Genomic DNA, 8,499 nt, shown 5'->3' on the forward strand with positions numbered 1-8,499 from the left:
CGAGCCTTGGAAAAGAAAAAAAATCTTTTTTTTTCTTTTTCAATTTGTGATTCGACCCTTGAAGAAATGAAGACTATATAAATATAATTACAAACTTTATTTGCTTAAACTAAATCTTGATTAGGATGTTTAGATAATAATTCCCTCCGCTTATCCGGAGAACAATCAAATATCTTTAAGTTTTGAAAATTTTGAGTACCTACTGACTCACCAGACAAGTTATGCAAAACTGCACAATTCTTTAAAAGTTTATGAACCAAAAAGGGTCCAATAAAACAATTAAGATACTTAGAAGTTTCTTTCTTAACAGCTGAAGAAAGATAGTGTGTTTTAACCATCACTAAATCTCCTTCTTTTAATTTTACTTCTCTTCCAGTCCTCCTTATTTTCTGACATTCTTTCTTAGGGTTACATATAGAAGTTACTATATGTTTCCGAGCTTCTGATTCTTCTTGTAGTTCAGGAGGCCACGGGAATGATCGCTTAAATTCTTCTGTAGCAGAGTACGAGAGGAATAGCTCCGCAGGAGTTTTACCAGTACTACTGCAAATGGAATGATTCAGAAGATCTTGAGCCATTTTGATGACCTTACTCCAATTGGTTTGTTGAGTATTACACTCCAACCGAAGAATTCGATTAATTTCCTTATGAGACCTTTCAGTTACTCCATTCGCATTTGGCGAATAGCTAGACGTTTGAAGATGCTTTATATTATGTTGATGACAAAAAGAATTCCAGAGTCGTGAGGTAAATTGTGAACCTTTATCCGATATGATTACCCGAGGGTATGGAAAACAATAGAAGTATTTTTGTTTGAGGACAGAAATAATTTCTTTTACATGTGCTGTGCGAAGAGGTAGGTAGACAACAAATCTAGAATAAATGTCAATAATCGACAAAAGATAGTAATACCCATTACTACAAGGTAGCTTTCCTACCAAATCTATTCCTAACTTATCATGAGGAGCTTGAGCTTCTATTTGACATGCTTCCTTAGCAATGATCCGATTAGCGAACTTAGTCTCAGCACAACGAGTGCAATCTTTCACATATTTCTTTATAGAATTTCGCTGGTTACGCCAATAGAAAAGTTTACGACATACTGACAAGCATTTATACACTCCAAAATGGCCTCGCAGATGAACTGCTTCAACAATGTTATCAACCAGACACTGTGGCACAATGAGAACCCATTGATTTGTACGAACATTCTTACGATATAGAAGACCTTTATGTTCTATGAAGTCAGAGACTTCCGATGGATTAACGAGAGATTCCCGAACTTTCTGACAAAATGGATCGTCAGATTGACCTCGAAGGAATTCCTCACGATTAAGAAAGGAAAAGTCAAGATTAGACAACAAATTAACCGAGAGATGGGTACTATCTCCAGGAAGTTCCGGAGGATATCTACTAAGTATATCAGCAATGAAATTGTCTTCTGATGACACATGTTGGAATTGTAGATCGTATCTTTGAAGTTTTAGAAGAATACGAGTAGTCCTAGGATCTAAACTTTTCATGGTAAACGCATGCGTAGCTGCTGCGTTATCGCAATGTACAATCGTCGGACGACCTAGAATATATTGCGAGAAATGGTCGCAAAGAAAGAGAATAGCTAATACTTCTAGTTGGAAAATGGACAAGGACAGCTCATGTGGCTTTACCCTTCTACTAGCATAAGCAATAATGACTGGGGACGATTCACCTTCAAGATATTGCGCAAGAAATCCTCCTAAATTTTCTCCACTGGCATCTGAGAAAATATGGAATGGAAGTGAAAAGTCAGGCTGGCTAAGAGCCGGTGGTTGACTTACCCGTTCTCTTAGTTTGTGAAATAACTCTAATAAATCAGGAGTGAACACAAACTTCCTATCCTTTTTCAACAAATCATATAGAGGAGATGTTAAAGCAGAGAAATTAGCTATGAATTTTCTTCTCCAATTTACTAAACCCAAAAATGCTCTTAATTGCCGTTTGGTTTTCGGAATTGGGAAACAACGAATGGGCTCATTATGTCGAGGATCAACCTTGATATTGTTTCCACTGATAATGTGTCCTAGAAAATGTATTTCGGGTTGGATGAACTGACACTTTCGAAAATTTAATGAGAAATTGGCACGAGCAAAAATTTCAAAGGCCTTTTCTAAATGTTCGAAGTGGTCTTCGAGGGAAAAACTAGAAATTAAAATGTCGTCTAGGTAGACCGTGGCAAAAGATTTAGTAGTCTGATCAAAGAAAGAACACATGATATTCTGGAAAATTGAAGGTGCACTCTTAATACCCATCGGTAATACACACATTACATACTGATGACCTGCGTATACAAAACTAGTACATGGATATGATGTGGGATCTAACCCAATTCCATAGTATCCAGAAGAACAGTCGAAAGAACTAAAATATTTCGCCTTGGTTACACGGTTCAAAATTTCGCCTATGGGTTCCACCTGAATTTTCGGCGCCAAAACCTTCTGATTTAGAGCTCGGAGGTCCAAAACTGGACGTACTCCTCCTGACGCTTTGCGTACGCAGTGTATCGGATTACGATACGGAGAAGGTTGTTCCCTGGCTAACCCAAGCTTGATCCAGGTTTGAAGTTCTTTCTCAAAAGCAGGTTGAAGTGCTTGGGGAACAGGATAGTACGGTCCTACTATCGGTTTCTCATCTATTAATTGAATTTTATAGAGTGGTGCACGCACCCGTCTAGGATACTCCGAAAATAAATATCGGTACTTCAAAAGAATACTGGCTAAATGTTGTTTCGAATCTTCATCTAAGTCGATTCTCGACTTAACGTAATCCTGAATTTCTACCTCAGAAACATTAGGCTCTGGATCCTCTGATGAATAATGTTCAACAGGATTCATCGGAAATGTCGTAGACTGCTTCACTGACTGTTGAGGTTCCTCAATGGTTGAAGTCACTAAAGAAGTGTTCTTATCCGTCCGTTCAATAGCTCGAACTGGCCATGTGGGTGAAGAAACTTCCACACGATTCGACGAAATTCCAACAAATAATACTTCAGGCCTTATGGTCTGTAAGGAAATCTGAGTTCCAGATGAAGTTTGGAGTCTAACTTCATTTTTACCTCGATCAATAATACCATTGAATTTATCCAGGAAGGGACATCCTAAGATGATATCAGTTCGTAAGTATTTCATTACAAATATAGGAGTTTCAAAAAGGTGACCTTGAAAATTTAAATTAAAAGTTTGTAATCCCTGTACTTGGAATTTTTCTTTTCCCGCAAAGGCTCCTAGCGTGAGTCTAGTATACGGATGTAGCTTGGCCGCTGGGAAAGTTAATTTTAAACGTTTCCATACTTCCCAATCCATTAAATTCAGCTCAGCGCCACTATCCACCGTACACCGCAGATCTATGCCCGCAATGTTCCCTTTTATCATGGGTGAAGGGGAAAAATAGTACTCAGACGAGGAACAGACATAATCGTCTTCGACTACAAAATTAACATGAAATTCTAAAAACGGATTTGTAGAATCAGAAGAGTTTGACGAGGTCACTGTGCAAATACTTCGAAAGGGGTCTTGTCCTTCGCAGCTTGCCTGCCCCTTTCTCATTGGCAGCTGCGAGTCATGTTTTCCGAACTGGTTACCTGTTCTCTCGAATTCGGAGACCCTTCACTGTGACTGTTAGACATCTGTCTAGATCCATCATTTTCTTCTACTCGATCGTTATTATAACTATTATTGTTATTGTAGTATCGATTTCCATTATTTCGATACCGATTTCCTCTTCCTCTAAATCGTCGATTGCGATTATTACCTCGAAACGAGTTCTGATTGTAATTATTATTATTATAATTATTAAAGTTCTGAGAATACTCCGGGTTCCTCTTTTCAGTTTGACAACTGCTATCAACCGTTTTATTTTGATTAAAGTTTTGGTTAGTTTTGATAACCTTCGCCTGTTTAATAAATGATCTCTTCCTAGAAGGAGGTTCAAACTCGGTACGCGGACCGGTAATCGAAGACAAATTCCCAATCTGAATCATCAGATCGACTAAGTTCTGACTTGGATTAACAGACAATAATCTTACATCATCGTAAGGTAAGCTTCCCAAAATTAATCCTGAAAGTTCCTGAAAGTTAGGATTTTCGGTAATGTTATAGTACATTTCAACCAAGAACCAAGAAAATTCTAGCAACGAGGAATATTTATTTTTATCATATTTTAAAGATTGGAGATATCTTTTCTGCATCAGCTCGGTTTTCTCATTACAATACTGACTTTTAAATAGCCGGATACAGTCATCAAAAGAACGGATTTCATGTAGGACAGACTGAATCCAAACTTCAGCTCCATCTCGCAAGCAACTTTGAAAAGCTCTAATCTTTTCAAAATCCGAAACGGAATATCTGTCTATACAACGTTTGAAATTTCTGAGGAAAGCTCTAGATGCTCCAGGACGAATTTCTCCACCAAAAGTAGGAAAATAAGTAAGATCTTTTAGTGAAATCTGTTTAGATTCATAATTATATTGCTGACCAGGAATCCTACACCATATAGGACCATTGTCAAAAGGACTTAAGTTAGACACATTATAGAAAGGTGTAGAACACTGACTTAAAGGGTTGATTGGATTACTAATGGAACTACCCCAACTGGGTTGACTGAATGATGAGTATTTCGGAGTCGAGTGACTCGAATTCCAATTAGACATAGTATAGACCGGAGAACTACTATTGCCAAAGATAGGCACGGTATTTCTACCAGTACTTGGAAACGTATCTAAATTAAACGGGGACTTCATCGTCGGAACACTAGGGATAGGTTTAGAAAACCAGGAAGTATTAGTTGCTGTAGTAGCACCATTAAATAACATTCCATCCGAATGTGGAATCGGCTGATCACTATAATCAAACTTACTCTTTTCAGCAGACGTCCTATCCTTTCTGACATCTGTGAAACAAACTCTTTTAGGAGCAACACTATCGTCTCCCCCTTCAGTCTCAATATTTATTTCTTTCGAAACCGGAAACTTCGCTCTAGCTTCTTTAATTTCCTTCTGAAGCTGCTCATAACGAAGCTCAAGTTGTTGTTGCAAAACAGAGACTCTTTTGGTTAAGCTTTTCTGTTCATCACAAACCGATTCGAGAATAGTGGCAGTAGTTTCATATCCTTCTTTAATCGAAGTTATCTCCTTGCTATTAGTATCAACTAATTCAGGCAAATTTCGCAATTCACCTTGCAATTCTTCCGCTTTTTGATTTACTTTCAAGAGGTCACTCTCGACAATTTGCAGTCGAGCCTCTTGTTCTAACTGGGATCCAGTTATTACATTTATTTGTTCGCGTAGTTTGTTCGATTCCTCGACTATTTCTTTGTGTACTTCTAATTTGACTTCGTTAATTTTCTCAGCTAAGATCAAAATTTCATCATGCTGCCTATCAAACTTTTCATTAAGCTTTTCGTTTTGTCTGTCCAGTTTCTCATTCTGCGTATCAAACCTTTCTTGCAAAAATGCAAACAAACGCGTTTCCATTGAACTCTCGGATCCACCAATAGGGGACGAAGTAACTACAGGAAATTTTAGAACATCTTGTTCTTCATTTTGGTTGGACTTAACCAAGCCACCATTTTCAAAAGATTTTTCGATTTTCCCATTTCCATTTGAGGGTTGGCAACCCTGACAAATCCATTGGTATGAATCCCGACTTATTAATTCAAACATGCTATCGGATTCTTTTATCCCGACACAACGGAAGTGATACCATCGGGTACACTTTTCACACATGACTGAATCTTCCCGTTCAGCAGTTTCTGATATTACAGACTTATTACCTTGATTACAGCACGCGTATTCTCTATCCGAATCGGAGCTAGCAACACTGCCCCCAACTGAAATTCGCTCAGACGTGGACATATTAACAAGTACACAACAACACTATCACAAAATATATCACACAATATATATATATATATCAATACAATAGAATACTTCCCTTGGGAGAAACCAACACCAGTAACCCTACCAGTGCACGTCACCAAACAGTCTGCCTCACTCTCATTTTCTTTCTCCTCTCTCTTTTTTTTTTTTTTTTTTTTTACTCTCCTTCCATCCACAATCCTACCGTCAGAAAAATCCTTGGCTGGTTCGCCAAAAATTGTATAACAACTGCTACAATCTAAAAGCCTAGTTCAAGGGAAGTTTTGATTCCTTCCAATACGTAACGACCACCTCCCTTGAACTCACTTCTTGATCCCTAATTCGAAGTCCTAGCAACCTCGAAAGGAATCGAGAAGGGAATCTATCGCGCAACGGAAAACTAATAAACGAAAACGGAAACGAATGAAGAACCAGAAACTTACCTCCGGTGGATGCAGATTAGAAGGGAGAGTAATAGCTCCACTCAACTCCTTTAATAAAGCTCAGCTTAAATATGTACGTATATATGAATATTTTACCTTAGTTATATTAAGTACTTTGAAAAAGAAAATTCATTTCAGATACGATTTATTAACAATGCTTCAACTCAGACTGGTGTGGTAGTTAACCACACTTCTACAATTAACGTAAGGTGCCAGTATATTCATTATAGTATCATAACATTGTGAGAAAAAAAAAACTTCAATAGAACACATCTAGAATTCTGTCTGTCAATCTCATATCCAATTTGTTTACAATATCAACCATTATCAGATTTTATTGTTAACTTCTTTTTTCTTACCAGAGAACTGTCCATAGACCAACAGTCGAAGTAGATTGTATTGTAACTGTTAGAAACTATTACCTGACACTTCGTCACACCACTTAAGAGAAACAACCATATTGCAGTCGCAGACAACTAAATAAAGTTAAGAGTTTCACATCACTCGTCATAGGTACGACATAATAACAGAACAAAGTGATTCTCGCTTGAGCGAGCGTCAGCTGAAAGAAGTGTTACCGCTTCCGGTTCAGTTCAAGTGCTAAATACAATCAATAAAGGAACGGAGGTAATATTTACTGACATCCCCGTTCGGCAGCTCCAACCATGGGCGCATTCTACTATCGATTATAATGTAATGCAATTTATACGAAGTCAAATATAGTACACTTGACGTCTTAATCACCACTTCAGCATGATAGAGTTTCCCTTCACACATTTCGCATAACTCAATATGCCGTAGCCACTCAAATAGTAATGTGTACAGCCGAACATCCACTGGGCAGACACAGCAACTAATGACTCGGACGTTTAGTAATAATGTTCCCTTACGGACGGACAAGGTGGACGGATAGTATGGACAGTAGACGGTAGATAGATAATGGACAAGATAGTATATAACACACTTCATAAAGGACAATTGGATGAGACTTTGTATACATATATTAACTAGACAACATTGGACGAATGGACGAGATATGCTTATATTTTTTTTTTTATATAGACAGACAGTTACTGAGCAAACAGCAATTCGACATAACGTAGTTAGAAACACCAGCAATCTAAGCAGAGGGACAACGTTCAACTTATTACTGTAACATATGATAACCGAAGGTGGACAAACTTTGGAGAACTATAGATGCTATTCAGACAGTCTTCGTAAAATGGCAACCTTACCCATGAAATCACTTGAACTGTAAACACATATAGCAAGAAGCACTGATAAATACTATCAATATATATATATTATTATACTCAAATTTACTCAAATTGGAGCTCTAATAGAAAATATTCCCATACATTTCTAATACGGTTAACTCAATACTTAATGAACTTCACAACAGAGAGAGAGAGAGAGAGAGAGATTTACGCTACGTACGACTTACATAATGAGAGGGCTGGCTAAGACTATTCGAGGCCGCGCACAGGCTGGGCCCCCATGGAAGAAGGTTTCCCCCATAGGAACTCTTTACTCGGACATTGTGTCGTGTATAAGATACACTCGTGAACTATACATTTTCGTACTCACAAATAGTAATTTATACTTCTGAAGAACACCCGTGCTTTCGTTATCTTAACTCTAATAAACAACCGTAGATTTTATTCTAACTCTGATAAACCACTGTAGCTAATACGAAGAAAGAATAGTTTTATTCAGTAGGTTCGTGTTCCAAAATAATTCAACTGAACTAAATATAGATATATCCGTTGACCTTTGGCAGTTCGAGTTTTACTACTGAAGTTTCCCAGAAAACAAGATTAAGTTCACTTTACTTCAAGGCTCACATGCAGAATAGTCATTGTAGATAGACTTAAAGTTAGTCACGTTACCTGAAGTGCTGCTACTAGAAGAAGTAATTAGGTTTTACGCCATTATTCAGCTTACACAAGAATCACCATGTGCGGGATCAACTTCCACCTTTTATATGTTAGAATTATCTCCCTTCCATCCAAAACCTCGGGAGAATAACGTTCTCACTATAATTTCACTTCATGGAGATTATTATTATGCAGAGTAAAACGACGAACACGCTCTCAGTTCATCACAAAATAAAATTTCTTCTAACAGAAGAAAGAAAATTACGACGCCACTCTTGTTCGGCTTTTG

The sequence above is a fragment of the Thermobia domestica genome, chromosome 8 (genome assembly GCF_964235325.1).
Source record: "Thermobia domestica chromosome 8, izTheDome1.hap1.1, whole genome shotgun sequence".
In the NCBI taxonomy this organism is placed as follows: Eukaryota; Metazoa; Arthropoda; class Insecta; order Zygentoma; family Lepismatidae; genus Thermobia; species Thermobia domestica.